The 16190-nt window shown below is 44.4% G+C and overlaps 1 protein-coding gene, 1 non-coding gene and 1 pseudogene across 2 annotated transcripts in view; 2 read left to right on the forward strand and 1 right to left on the reverse strand.

The window, feature by feature from the left end:
* The window catches only part of LOC126481790 (uncharacterized), a 74349-nt gene that overhangs the window by 4856 nt on the left and 53303 nt on the right, over positions 1–16190 (forward strand). The window lies entirely within an intron of this gene.
* LOC126482559 (5S ribosomal RNA) lies at positions 1339–1456 on the reverse strand (annotated as a pseudogene).
* Trnat-ugu (transfer RNA threonine (anticodon UGU)) lies at positions 4036–4110 on the forward strand. The gene has a single exon. It is a non-coding gene; the product is annotated as a tRNA-Thr (tRNA).

The raw sequence follows: 16190 nt of genomic DNA on the forward strand, positions 1-16190 counted from the left end.
AACTACTCAAGATTTATTCTTGCAACAGTGCATATGCATCACATAAAATGATTACGCTTACACATCAGAAGCACCTGCTGAAACAGCCATATTTAGTACATGATGTAGCCCCCACGGTGGCTGATCATGCAGAAGGCGAATACTCTCCTGGGATATGTTATGCTGCGTACCTGTCCACGTAGTTCTGTACGAGCAGCTGACTGACGAGCCACGGGAGCCACTTCTCATCCCATAACGTCCCATAGCTGCCCGACTGGAGACACGTCCGGAGATCTACATCTACATCCATACTCCGTAAGCCACCTGACGGTGCGGTGCGAGGCGGAGGGTACCTTGAGTACCTCTATCGGTTCTCCCTTCTATTCCAGTCTCGTATTGTTCGTGGAAAGAAAGATTGTCGGTACACCTCTGTGTGGGCTCTAATCTCTCTGATTTTATCCTCATGCTCTCTTCGCGAGATATACGTAGGTGGGAGCAGTATACTGCTTGACTCCTCGGTGAAGGTATGTTCTCGAAACTTCAACAAAAGCCCGTACCGACCTACTGAGCATCTCTCTTGCAGAGTCTGCCACTGGAGTTTACTTGTCATCTCCGTAACGCTTTCGCGATTACTAAATGATCCTGTAACGAAGCGCGCTGCTCTCCGTTGATCTTCTCTATCTCGCCTATCAACCCTATCTGGTACGGATCCCACACTGGTGAGTAGTATTCAAGCAGTGGGCGAACAAGAGTACTGCAAACTACTTCCTTTGTTTTCGGATTTCATTTCCTTAGGATTCACCCAACAAATTTCAGTCTGGCATCTGCTTTACCGATGATTAATTTGATATGGTCATTCAATTTTAAATCACTCCTAATGCGTACTCCCAGATAATTTATGGAATTAACTGCTTGCAGTTGCTGACCTGTTATATTGTAGCTAAATGTTAAGGGATCTTTCTTTCTGTGTATTCGAAGCACATTACACTTGTCTACATTGAGATTCAATTGCCATTCCCTGCACCATGCGTCAATTCGCTGCAAATCTTCCTGCATGTCAGTACAATTTTCCATTGTTACAACCTCTCGATATACCACAGCATCATCTGCAAAAAGCCTCAGTGAACTTCCGATGTTATCCACAAGGTCATTTATGTATATTGTGAATAGCAACGGTCCTACGACACTCCCCTGCGGCACACCTGAAATCACTCGTACTTCGGAAGACTTCTCTCCATTGAGAATGACATACTGCGTTCTGTTGTCAAGGAACTCTTCAATCCAATCACACAATTGGTCTGATAGGTCATATGCTCTTACTTTGTTCATTAAACGACTATGGGGAACTGTATAGAACAGAGCCAACAGCACCCGGTGTTCCCAGACGGTCACCCATCCAAGTACTAACCGGGTCCGATGTTGCTTAACATCGGTGATGGGACGAGAACCGGTGTATTCAACATGGTATGGTGCTTACTGGGGAAGTTGCTGCACGTCTTGCACAGCATGTCAGTTACACGGGCACTCTGCCGGCGAGTATTATCCTGTTGGAAAACCATATCATACACTCCTGGAAATTGAAATAAGAACACCGTGAATTCATTGTCCCAGGAAGGGGAAACTTTATTGACGCATTCCTGGGGTCATATACATCACATGATCACACAGACAGAACCACAGGCACATAGACACAGGCAACAGAGCATGCACAATGTCGGCACTAGTACAGTATATATCCACCTTTCGCAGCAATGCAGGCTGCTATTCTCCCATGGAGACGATCGTAGAGATGCTGGATGTAGTCCTGTGGAACGGCTTGCCATGCCATTTCCACCTGGCGCCTCAGTTGGACCAGCGTTCGTGCTGGACGTGCAGACTGCGTGAGACGACGCTTCATCCAGTCCCAAACATGCTCAATGGGGGACAGATCCGGAGATCTTGCTGGCCAGGGTAGTTGACTTACACCTTCTAGAGCACGTTGGGTGGCACGGGATACATGCGGACGTGCATTGTCCTGTTGGAACAGCAAGTTCCCTTGCCGGTCTAGGAATGGTAGAACGATGGGTTCGATGACGGTTTGGATGTACCGTGCACTATTCAGTGTCCCCTCGACGATCACCAGTGGTGTACGGCCAGTGTAGGAGATCGCTCCCCACACCATGATGCTGGGTGTTGGCCCTGTGTGCCTCGGTCGTATGCAGTCCTGATTGTGGCGCTCACCTGCACGGCGCCAAACACGCATACGACCATCATTGGCACCAAGGCAGAAGCGACTCTCATCGCTGAAGACGACACGTCTCCATTCGTCCCTCCATTCACGCCTGTCGCGACACCACTGGAGGCGGGCTGCACGATGTTGGGGCGTAAGCGGAAGACGGCCTAACGCTGTGCGGGACCGTAGCCCAGCTTCATGGAGACGGTTGCGAATGGTCCTCGCCGATACCCCAGGAGCAACAGTGTCCCTAATTTGCTGGGAAGTGGCGGTGCGGTCCCCTACGGCACTGCGTAGGATCCTACGGTCTTGGCGTGCATCCGTGCATCACTGCGGTCCGGTCCCAGGTCGACGGGCACGTGCACCTTCCGCCGACCACTGGCGACAACATCGATGTACTGTGGAGACCTCACGCCCCACGTGTTGAGCAATTCGGAGGTACGTCCACCCGGCCTCCCGCATGCCCACTATACACCCTCGCTCAAAGTCCGTCAACTTCACATACGGTTCACGTCCACGCTGTCGCGGCATGCTACCAGTGTTAAAGACTGCGATGGAGCTCCGTATGCCACGGCAAACTGGCTGACACTGACGGCGGCGGTGCACAAATGCTGCGCAGCTAGCGCCATTTGACGGCCAACACCGCGGTTCCTGGTGTGTCCGCTGTGCCGTGCGTGTGATCATTGCTTGTACAGCCCTCTCGCAGTGTCCGGAGCAAGTATGGTGGGTCTGACACACCGGTGTCAATGTGTTCTTTTTTCCATTTCCAGGAGTGTATTTCTGTTGTAAGAACGCGAAACGAACGGGTGTAACAACGTTCTGCACGTAGGGTGCGCTGGTTAGCGCTCCTCCTGAAACACCAAAGGTGAACGAGAGCTGCAGCTTATCACACCTCACATCGCGAAGGTAGGGTCAGTTGTCGTGGACGAATCCATCCTATGAAACAGTGCTCACCAGGTCTGCGTCTTACGCGTAAACGAAAACCATTTGCCTGCAAGCAGGATCTGCTTCCACTGCTGAAGACCAAGAAGCGCATTTCCATTTTCCAAGTGGTTCTCCGACGGCACGTTCGAGCCGTGCACGTTGATGGTGTGGCGTGAGTGGAAGGCGGGCTATGGATGTGCATGTCCGTATCACACTGCTAACAACCGCACATAGCAGTCCGTGTTCACACGCCTGGGCTCACAAGCCCTCTTATTTGAGCTGTGGCAGCTGTGCTATATGCCATTGCTGCCCTTACTACACGACGATCCGCGAGGGTGACTGTGGTCCGTGGACGTCCAGAAATTCGTCTGCAGGTGCGAGAATGTTCACTGACACCGGCATCGTTGCACAACTGGCGCAGCACGTGCAACTTGTGTGGCAAATCTGCGAAAGGACCGGCACGCCATTCGTAAGGCCACAAATTGACGCCTTCCAAAACTCACTCGGCTGTAGGAAGCACGAATGCCTCTCCGTGGCATTGTTGCCTGATTTTCTCACTAGTATGCACCACATGTGCCTTACAGCTGTGAGTATTCGCTATTAAAGAGTAGACACATGCGGCACTCTAGTAGCTATGCCATTACGCTATGTGTTGGCGGTCGACGTAGAAACAATTATCAGTATATCTACTATCTATATATGACGGTAGTATCTGTTCCCGAAAGAACAGTTACCGTGGATGACCATGCAGCTTTGCTAGAAATGAAATGATTATTAAATGGACACCCTAGCTGCAAACAGGCGTTGATGTACTTCATCTATTAGGCGCACTACGAATGTAGTGGTGTGGACATGTTGGGAATGCGGATCTCACGGGGAACGTGCACGGGATAAGTCCCTGCAGATGCACTATCCTCTGTGCCCGCGATGGCTCAGATGGATAGAGCGTCTGCCGTGTAAGCAGGAGATCCCGGGTTCGAGTCCCGGTCGGGGCACACATTTTCAACATGTCCCCAATGAAGTACATCAACGCCTGTTTGCAGCTAGGGTGTCCATTTAATTATCATTTCATATCTACTATCCCCCAGGTGGCATACGCTGTCATCGTATCAAAGTCGACGCCGCCTTTCCACGTGTGCAGAAGTGCAAGAAGTAAAAACTTCAAACAGCCAAGATCGCTATAGTACAACGTCTATTTTGGTTACCGCTTTAAGCAAGCCGTGCACTACATTTAAATGGATCCCGATCATGTGCAAATTACATTAAGCGTGAGCTGTTATGTAATGCCATTTTTATGCTTGACATGTCGACTTACTAAGGTTTTTATGTTTTCCAAATATCATGATGTTATACGGTATATTCTACACTTCGCCGAGATTCATTGAAACGCATTGCTTGCATCCGGTGATGGCAACATACCTTGATGAAATGGTAATCAAATCAAAAGCTGTACTGTAGCGATCTTGGCCGTTTAGTGCTTTTACTTCTGATAGGTTGGTGCATAAGTTCGCAGCCCTTTTTTTCCATGACGGTATTCCCGTTACTATGGGCTTATTTACCGATTTCCATTTTTTATCTGTCGTTCAATGTTGCTATTTGAATTTACATATTGTCTTTCTGTCATTTGGAGATAGTGAGGGAGCTGTGGAAGCTAGAAAATGGGGTATCAAGTATAGAAATCGTAATATTTCCGACATATTATTCCGTTTGAGTATAGTAGAGGGATGGGAGCAGCTGAGGCATCCAGAAATATTTTGCGCCATGCATGGGGTAGCGCCACGGACAGAGCACAATATAAATGGTTTTCTCGTTTTAAGAACTATCGTTTCGATTGCAGTGGCTATCCACGTTCAAGAAGACCTTCAGGATTTGATGAAGATCTTTTAGACGCATTAATGCACAACGATTCATGTCAGTGTGCTCGACAACTGGCAAATGTCATGAACTGTGATCATTTCACGATCGTGCAACATTTGCACACAGTGGGGAAAGTTCAAAGATCTGGTGTATGGGTACCACATGCTCTAAGCCAAAACCACAAAAATCAGCGGGTGGTTTACGTGCATCTCTGCTCGCTCGTCATCAGTTGGGTCGTGAACAACACATACCATTTCTATCTGTATCGTTAATGGTGACGAGAGTTGGTGTCTTTAAGTTCACATAGGGAATAGTTGAGCCCAAACCAAACAGCAGCTACGCATATTTAGACCTGCGCACATCAACAATACATAATGATATGCATCTGGTGGAACAGCAATAACGCAGCGAGTTACGAATGCTTCCGCAAGCTGTAACTCTCATTATTGATGTTTTTTGTCAACATTTGAGACGTCTTGCAGACGCAGGCCAAGAACAACGACCAGGAAGATAGCGTGAGGTGATACTATACCACGATAACGCACGCCCACATCCTGCGGGACTGACAGAAAACACTATGCAAGAATTGGATTGGGAAACCATTCCGCAACCACCTTATTCACCTCATCTTGCCCCTCGGCTTTTCATCTTTTCCGCTCTCTATCGAACAATCTTCTGGGTACTTCCTTTCCGGATGAAAATGTGCTCCTAACGTGGCTGGATGAGTTCTTCGCTTCAAAACCTCGTGGGTTCCACAGTCGCAGAATCTTAACGTTAATGCAGCGTTGACAGGTTGTTCTAAGTAATGAAGGAGATATACGAGGGCCGTTCAGAAAGTAACCTCCGGTTGATTTAAAAAAATACACCAAGTTAAATAAAAATATTTTAACATATACATCTTACAACTACATCTTTGCACTATTTTTCTACATAGTCTCCATAGCGATTGAGGCACTTATCGTATCTCTTCACAAGCTTTGAAATTCCTTCTGCATAAAAATCACCCGCTTGTGCCTGGAGCCAGCCTGTGACCGCATCTTTGAGCTCTTCGTCGTCATCAAACCGCTGTGACCCGAGCCATTTCTTCAAATGCATGAAGAGGTGATAATCACTTGGCGCCAGGTCTGGGCTGTAAGGTGATGGTTGATAACGTCCCACTTGAAGGACTCAAGAAGGGCCGTTGTTCTGCGAGCAGAGTGAGGACGGGCGTTATCGTGCAAAAAAACGATACCGGAAGTCAGCATACCACCGCGTTTGTTCTGTATAGCCCGTCGTAACTTTTTTATTGTTTCACAGTACACGTCTTGATTAATGGTCGTACCACGTTCCATGAATTCAACCTACAACATCCCTTTGGCATCCCAAAACACCGTTGCCATCAGTTTTCTGGCAGAAAAATCTTGCGAGGCTTTTCTTGGTTTGGTAGGCGGATTTGAATGTGCCCACATCTTTGATTGTTCATTTGTCTCAGGGTTCACGTACTTAATCCAGGTTTCGTCACCGGTCACGATTCTGTTTAACAATGGTTCTCCTTCGTCCTCATAACGTGACAGAAAGTCTAATGCAGAGGCCATTCTTTGAGTTTTGTGGTGGTCGGTAAGAATTTTGGGCACCCATCGTGCACAGAACTTACGGTAACCCAATCTTGCTGTCACTATCTCGTACAAGAGAGTCTTAGAAATCTGTGGAAAACCAGCAGACAACTCCGACATTGAGAAACGTCGATTTTCACGAACTTTTGCATCAACTGTCTGAACGAGTTCGTCAGTCACCAATGATGGTCTACCACTCCTCTCTTCATCATGAACGTTTTCTCGTCCACTTTTAAATAAACGTACCCATTCACGGACAACTCCTTCACTCATACCTCTTGGTCCGTACATGGCACAAAGCTCACGATGAATAGCTGCTGCAGAATATCCTTTGGCTGTAAAAAAACCTTATGACAGCACGCACTTCACATTTGGCGGGGTTTTCTATTGCAGCACACATTTCAAACTGCCACAAAAACTAAACTAGCGCAGGTACGACGTTCACTCGACCACGGCTTGATGCCGACTGACCTGTTGAGTGCGTGAACGCACAGATGGCGTCGCTACTCCCCCCACAACCCGCACTGTGACCAATCGGAGGTTACTTTCTGAAACGCCCTCGTATTATTGATGACTGAAATATCTGCCATGTGTATCTGTTGTGTTCATTAACGTTTTGGAAAAATGCTACGTACTTACGAACCAACCTAATATTTTCGTAATAGTCATAAACCTATGGTCGAATTGATTTCCATGACTCCTCGGAAGAAACAATCTTTATTGATCGTTGTTACAATTTGCCACAGACAGTGGTTTACCGTTCACTGAGGTAAGCTCTTAGTGGGGTATAGCTTTGCCAGTGTGTGACGTCACGAGTTATTAAAATTGGAGTACAACTGGCCTATTTTGAATGTTAGAATGTAGCACTGTGTTGGAGCTGAATAGGTCGCTTCAGAAATGTCATACGGCCGGTGAAAAATGACTTCATTACTCAGTTTGCACACCTCTTGCGTTTCGGATTTATTTCCATCATCAGATATCCAAGAGCGCAGAAGGTCATAGGATACGAGCGTTAATAGATGCACACGCAACAGTAGTCTCTCGGCTTACCTTACATGCTCACCTCGAAACGCTCGTATCCTCCGACCCCTCTGTGCACCTGAATATCTAATGATGGAAATAAATCCGAAACGCGTCAAGTGAGCATATCATTTTCACATTATAATGCAAGCACAGTCACCTGACTCCAACGAGATTTAATGTCTCACCTATATTGTTGTTGAATGCTGTTGTATACTATGAAACTTCGTTATTTAAATGTGTGTGTCTGTACTTAAATTGCTGAATGACTGAGAAGATGAAATTTCTACGTTGTTTGATTCTGAAACAGCTGAGTAAAACTGAACGTACTGAGCCTACTTTCTCTTTACGTTTTCTTATCACGTCAACGCTGACACACAATATTCTAGCGCAACGCAATCTGACAGCTCAAAAAAATTACTACCTGACTTCAAATAATTAATACAAAAGAATGGCCCTGACTAAAAAGGAATCTTAACAAAAACCTGTACATTTCATTAAGCACTTACTTCACAAAAATCTTCATTACGCGAACTACTGCAATACATCGAGCGTGAATACTGCCAGCTAAACAAAAGATTCTAACTTCTAAAGCCACTAACTACTAATAAGCATGTGGTTAGCAAAGAAAAGATTTTGTTGCAAACCAAATAACGTATTTTTTACCTTAAAAGTGTGGCATCCAAACACGAGTATAAATCGTCATTGACATCCAGTACAAAGATATATAATCATGAATGTTTTTCAGTCTCCAAGTCGGATACTTCCAGATCGTTAACCAACGCTAACACTTCAGACCTCTACCCTCCATCAATGCTAACTTCTCACATTTAACGCCCATTACTGCTGGCTGTTCATCTCCAATTGCCCAACAGCACTTCCATCACTGCTGGCGCCTAACTTCCAACTGCCCAACACTACTGGCGAGTAACTTCCAACAACGAGTTCGACCAGCCACAGAGTCTCTTACAAAGAAAGCGCAGCCAGAGATCCAATGCAAAGCGCTACACAGCGCTGCCAACACAGAAGCAGCCCACTTACAACTAGCGATGGAATTCCAACTGTCTTTAATATTGTTATCCATTTGTACGAACGTGGAGTTCTCGGTTTTGGCTCTCATGGACAGATCATCGTAGTACCCCTTAACCCCTTATATGTGCCACTGAATGTGCATTTTTTTTCTGACGGCTTCCTCTCTTGCGCCAAACTCTTCGCGTGTCAACTTCTTTATCTCATAATAGTGTTTAGTGTTTACACGAACGTCCTCAGCTATTTGTTGAATATTTTCCGATGTCTGAACTCGCGTGCAGCCTTGGCCCTTACGGCGCCGTCTAATACCATAAAACCTATTCAATGGCTTCTTAACACGTTTCTTATAATCACGTCTCTTCTTCTGCACAGTGTTTCTCAGATATTTCTTTCCTCGTTCTGCGGAGGACGTCCTCATTTCTTAGATAAAATTTTATAAGCCGAAGCTTTTTCTGTGGAGAAAAGTGACATTACCATTAAGTGGTTTTCATTCGTGAAATTGATCGTCGGCGTTTATGACGAACATTCATTTTCCTCTTGACAAGTCTCCAGCTGTCGTTCAGCACTTCGGCAGTGGATATGGCAACACATTTCTGGCTTAGAGGGACTTGAATATGCCAAAGCAGCGAAACGAAACGTAAACTAATACAAATGATGCTGTTATGGTACTACTGCAACGTATGATATACCGTACGTTAATGAAAAAAAAGACAAACTTCGAGTTCTCGATATTATTTCTAGAAGAATTCCTCCTGGATACCCACTTCTTTCATAATCTCAACGCCCTTGAGTTACGATTTTTAATAGCTTGTAAATGAAACGGAAAATTAGGTAATTTACTTGGGTCATTTAATTTTTTTTTGTTTTGTTTTCTAAGGAACCATTTAATGAACAAACGAATGCATATTATGTTAGCCATTCCCCGTTAAGGTCTACCTACTTTTGCCGTCGTTCTAGCAGCTTCTGCATTTGTGTAGTAAATCATTCTTTGAGGGAATCCTGGCACCACCTGTGGACAACTGAGTGAAGTTCGTCATCGGTGATGAATTTCTTACCCATATAATGGATCAGGAACGAGACGTGGGCAGCAATGATCAAACAAGTGAGAAAGGTATAATACTGATTTTATTGCCGCTCGGAGTGGCCGCGCAGTTTTAGGCGCCATGTCACGAATTGCGCGCCTCCTCCCGCCGGAGGTTCGAATCCTCCCTCGGGCATGGGTGTGTGTGTTCTTCTTGGCATAAGTTAGCGTGAGTTAGTTGAAGTAAAGTGTAAATCTGGGACCGATGGCCTCATCAGTTTGGTCCCATAGGAATTCACTCACATTTGAACATTTTTCTTAACTAATTTTATTACTGACCGCTGCTTACACAATCTGTTCAATATGAGCACCGGGAACAATGAAGAGATGTTGTACAGCGGACACTTTATCCGCTTTTTCAAATAAAATTATTTTGCGTTTGTTTCTCGTGGATTTGGAAGAAACGGTATTGAGCCTAGCTACAACTACCTTGTGACCACTAATCCCTGAATCAGTCATGATGCTCTCTATTAACTCTGGATTGTTTGTGGCCAAGAGGTCAAGTGTGTTTTCGCAACCATTTACAATTCGCGTGGGTTCGTGGACTAACTGCTCGAAATAATTTTCGGAGAAAGCATTTAGGATAATCTCGGAAGATGTTTCCTGCCAACCACCGGTTTTGAACAAGTATTTTTGCCAACATGTCGAGGGAAGGTTGAAGTCCCCACCAACTATAACCGAATGAGTGGGGTGTTTATTTGTTACGAGACTCAAATTTTCTCTGAACTGTTCAGCAACTATATCATCGGAGTCTGGGGGTCGGCAGAAGGAGCCAGTTATTAAATTAGTTCGGCTGTTAAGTATAACCTCCACCCATACCAATTCGCACGGAGTATCTACTTCGACTTCACTACAAGATAAACCACTACTCACTGACACAAACACTCCACCACCAATTCTGCCTAATCTATCTTTGCTGAACACTGTATGAGACTTCGTAAAAATTTCTGCAGAACTTATTTCAGGCTTTAGCCAGCTTTCTGTGCCTATAACGATTTCAGCCTCTGTGCTTTCTATTAGCCCTTGAAGCTCAGGGACTTTCCCAGCACAACTACAACAATTTACAATTCCAACTGTTCCTTGATCCAAGCACGTCCTGTATTTGCCATGCACCCTTTGAGATTGCAGATACTTCATCACCTCTTCTCTCACGTAACATCACATTTACCAGTTAAGATCTACTTCGCAAACTTTGTTGAAAGCCTAATAACGAAATTCAAAGAAGGCTCTAAACATGGGTTAGGTTCTAAACCTACGTTAAGTCACTAGGTCAAGTATCAATGTCTCAGACTGCCGTTGACATTTTTGAGGTTGTACACTATTTGGAAAAGGCAAACTAACTTTTCACGATGAACGGTATCCACATAATCCAATAAACTTCTCAGTTTTTTTTTTCCCTGTGCCATTGTACATAACACTGCATCTGCATATGAACTACCAACCTGAGTTATCTCCTTCCGAGCTTTTGTTGTCTATGGTCTGTGGCTTTTCCGAGCAGCATATCTCTCCTTTTGGTTTGCGCACAGTTTCTGGTGGCTGGTGTGAGAAGGTACGTCCAACTAGACTGCTGAAATCTGAAGCTAAGTAGAGTAGTCTGTGACGTCAGAATCGCTAAGTAAGAAAGCGTGTTCTCTCCGTGCGTAAACAACAATACATTAGCTTCTAATCGATAGCAGAGTTAAGACGTGATTTACAGATGGCGATGCTAGCTTTGGAGATAATCTGTTTACAATCACATTTTGAATGTAAATGCCTCAAAATAATAAAGAGCAGCAATCAGTCGTGGTTTCCGTTATAGCTTTATTATAGCAGGTACAGATTTCGGGTGGTAGCTGGCCGATATAATGCAGTAGTTCGGAGCATTGATAATGGCTAGTTGCTAGCCGAAATCTAGATTTCCTATGATAAAGCTAGAAAGCAACTGACGACTGATTGGCTAGTCTTTACCATTTTAAATGTTATACCACAGGCGAGGAGAGTATTCCACTTTCATGATGGAAGATAATGTGGTAAATGAATATCCGGAGATTTTCTTATTTAACGACTTCCTCAATGTTACTTTTGCTGTTGAAAATATCGGATATTCGGCGATCATAGTTCAAAATTAAAACTAAAGGAATGACTTCGCACATATGTATCCTTGTTAAATAGACGTCTGAAAATTCTATGTCTCTTTATATTTATCCAGGTCCGTTTATAATAGATGATCTGGTAGTAGAGTAGCAGCAAATTATTCCTAGCTATGAGTGTTACACCTACATTCCGAAAAACTGTGTAGTTTCCCTTTTGCAGCGCTTTGCTATAGTCGTGGGACATTCTTCTCGTTTGGGTTCTTTTTATGAGTTACCTATCTACTTCATTTCGCAGTGATAGTCGCGTTAGTATCATGTCTAAAGCATGAAATGATTCCACCGTCTTGACTTGGCGCGAGGATAATTTCATGCAGATAGCGCCAGATCATTCCATGTTACTAAAGGGCATACTGTTTCGCCTTGGTTTTTGTCATCAGTCTTCTCACTGGTTTGATGCGTCCCGCCACGAATTCCTCACCTGAGCTAACCTCTTCATCTCAGAGTAGCACTTGCAACCTACGTCCTCAATTATTTGCTGGGTGTATTCCAATCTCTGTCTTCCTCTACAGTTTTTGCCCTCTATAGCTCCCTCCAGATCAATGGAAGTAATTTCTTAACATGTCTTAACAGATGTCCTATCATCCCGTCCCTTCTCCTTACCAGAGTTTTCCACATATTCTTTTCCTCTCCGATTCTGCGCAGAACCTCCTCATTCATTACCTTATCATCCATCTAATTTTCATTATTTGTCTGTAGCCCCCCATCTCAAATGCTTCGATTCTCTTCTTTTCCGGTTTTCCCAGAGTCCATGTTTCACTACCATACCAGAGCGTACTCCAGACTTTCAGTTTCAGAAATTTCTTCCTCAAATTAAGGCCGATATTTGATACTAGTAGAATTCTCTTGCCCAAGAATGCTCTTTTTGCCATTGCTAGTCTGCTTTAGATGTCCTCCTTGCTACGTCCGTCATTAATTTATTTTACTGCCTAGGTATCAGAATTCCTTAACTTCATCTATTTCGTGACCATCAATCCTGATGTTAAGTTTCTCGGTGTTCTCATTTCTACTACTTCTCATGACCTTCGTTTTCTTCGATTTACTCTCAATCCATACTACGTACCCATTAGACTGTTCATTCCGTTCAGCAGATCATGTAACTCTTCTTCACTTTCACTCATCAGCGAATCGTATCATTGATATCCCTTCACCCCGAATTTCAATTCCACTCCTGAACCTTTCTTTTATTTCCGTATTTGCTTCCTCGATGTAGAGATTGAACAGTAGGGGCGATAGGCTAAATCCTTGTCTTACACCTTTTTAATACGAGCACTTCCTCCTTCGTCGTCCATTCTTACTATGCCGGCACGGTAGCTCAGCGTGTTCGGTCAGAGGGTTAGCAGTCCCCTGTAATAAAAAACTGAGTTAATCGATCAACAACGAACTTGAACGGATGTCTTACGACGTCCGCCCCGAGCAGATAGAAAAAATAAAGGGTAGCGTCTTTGATTCATAATCAAAACGTCTTCGGTCCCGGGTTCGATCCCCGCCACTGCCTAAATTTTGATAAATAATCAGCATTGGCGGCCGAAGACTTCCGGCATAAGAAGTCAGCCTCATTCTGCCAACGGCCTCGTCAAAGAGGGCGGAGGAGCGGATAGAAGTTCAGGGCACTCTCTTGTCCTAGGAGTGGGAAATTGCCCCTAAAGGGCGGAAGAATCAGCAATGATCAACGACATGAGGATGCAGAAGGCAATGGAAACCACTGCATTAAAGACAAGTAACGTGTACCCACAGGACATGTGGCCTGTAATTGAAGAAGTGTCATGATGATCTCTCCATTGGCAAAAGATTCCGGAATAGTCCCCCATTCGGATCTCCGGGAGGGGACTGCCAAGGGGGAGGTTACCATGAGAAAAAGATTGAATAATCAACGAAAGGATAACGTTTACAAGTCGGGGCGTGGAATGTCAGAAGCTTCAACGTGGTAGGGAAACTGAAAGATCTGAAAAGGGAAATGCAAAGGCTCAATCTAGATATAGTAGGGGTCAGTGAAGTGAAGTGGAAGGAAGACAAGGATTTCTGGTCAGATGAGTATCGGGTAATATCAACAGCAGCAGAAAATGGTATAACAGGTGTAGGATTCGTTATGAATAGGAAGGTAGGGCAGAGGGTGTGTTACTGTCAACAGTTCAGTGACCGGGTTGTTCTAAACAGAATCGACAGCAGACCAACACCGACAACGATAGTTCAGGTATACATGCCGACGTCGCAAGCTGAAGATGAACAGATACAGAAAGTGTATGAGGATATTGAAAGGGTAATGCAGTATGTAAAGGGAGACGAAAATCTAATAGTCATGGGCGACTGGAATGCAGTTGTAGGGGAAGGAGTAGAAGAAAAAGTTACAGGAGAATATGGGCTTGAGACATGGAATGAAAGAGGAGAAAGACTAGTTGAGTTCTGTAACAAGTTTCAGCTAGTAATAGCGAATACCCTGTTCAAGAATCACAAGAGGAGGAGGTATACTTGGAAAAGGCCGGGACATACGGGAAGATTTCAATTAGATTACATCATGGTCAGACAGAGATTCCGAAATCAGATACTGGATTGTAAGGCGTACCCAGGAGCAGATATAGACTCAGATCACAACATAGTGGTGATGAAGAGTAGGCTGAAGATCCAAGACATTAGTCAGGAAGAATCAATACGCAAAGAAGTGGGATACGGAAGTACTAAGGAATGACGAGATACGTTTGAAGTTCTCTAACGCTATAGATACAGCAATAAGGAATAGCGCAGTAGGCAGTACAGTTGAAGAGAAATGGACATCTCTAAAAAGGGCCATCACGGAAGTTGGGAAGGAAAACATAGGTACAAAGAAGGTAACTGCGAAGAAACCAGGGGTAAAAGAAGAAATACTTCAGTTGATTGATCAAAAGGAGGAAGTACAAACATGTTTCGGGAAAATCAGGAATACAGAAATACAAGTCGCTGAGGAATGAAATAAAGAGGAAGTGCAGGGAAGCTAAGACGAAATGGCTGCAGGAAAAATGTGAAGACATCGAAAAAGATATGATTGTCGGAAGGACAGACTCAGCATACAGGAAAGTCAAAACAACCTTTGGTGGCATTAAAAGCAACGGTGGTAACATTAAGAGTGCAACGGGAATTCCACTGTTAAATGCGGAGGAGAGAGCAGATAGGTGGAAATAATACATTGAAAGCCTCTATGAGGGTGCAGATTTGTCTGATGTGATTGAAGAAGAAACAGGAGTCGATTTAGAAGAGATAGGGGATCCAGTATTAGGATCGGAATTTAAAAGAGCTTTGGAGGACTTACGGTCAAATAAGGCAGAAGGGATAGATAACATTCCACCAGAATTTCTAAAATCATTGGGGGAAGTGGCAACAAAACGACTATTCACGTTGGTGTGTAGAATATATGAGTCTGGCGACATACCATCTGACTTTCGGAAAAGCATCATCCACTCAATTCCGAAGACGGCAAGAGCTGACAAGTGCGAGAATTGTCGCACAATCAGCTTAGCGGCTCATGCATCGAAGCTGCTTACAAGGACAATATACAGAAGAATGGAAAAGAAAATTGAGAATGCGCTAGGTGACGATCTTTTTGACTTTAGGAAAAGTAAAGGGACGAGAGAGGCAATTCTGACGTTACGGCTAATAATGGAAGCAGGCTAAAGAAAAATCAGGACACTTTCATAGGATTTGTCGACATGGAAAAAGGGTTCGACAATATAAAATGGTGCAAGCTGTTCGAGATTCTGAAAAAAGTAGGGGTAAGCTATAGGGAGAGACGGGTCATATACAATATGTACAACAACCCTAGAGGGAATAATAAGAGTGGACGATCAAGAACGAAGTGCTCGTATTAAGAAGGGTGTAAGACAGGGCTGTAGCCTGTCGCCCTACTCTTCAATCTGTACATCGAGGAAGCAATGATGGAAATAAAAGAAAGGTTCAGGGGTGGAATTAAATTACAAGGTGAAAGGATATCAATGATACGATTCGCTGATGACATTGCTATCCTGAGTGAAAGTGAAGAAGAATTAAGTGATCCGCTGAACGGATTGAACAGTCTAATGAGTACACAGTATGGTTTGAGAGTAAATCGGAGAAAGACGAAGGTAATGAGAAGTAGTAGAAATGAGAACAGCGAGAAACTTAACATCAGGATTGATGGTCACGAAGTCAATGAAGTTAAGGAATTCTGCTACCTAGGCAGTATAATAACCAATGACGGACGGAGCAAGGAGGACATCAAAAGCAGACTCGCTATGGTAAAAAGGCATTTCTGGCCAAGAGAATTCTACTAATATCAAATACCGGACTTAATTTGAGGAAGAAATTTCTGAGGATGTACGTCTGGCGTACAGCATTGTATAGTAGTGAAACATGGACTG

Source organism: Schistocerca serialis, chromosome 5 (assembly GCF_023864345.2).
Source record: "Schistocerca serialis cubense isolate TAMUIC-IGC-003099 chromosome 5, iqSchSeri2.2, whole genome shotgun sequence".
NCBI lineage: Eukaryota > Metazoa > Arthropoda > Insecta > Orthoptera > Acrididae > Schistocerca > Schistocerca serialis.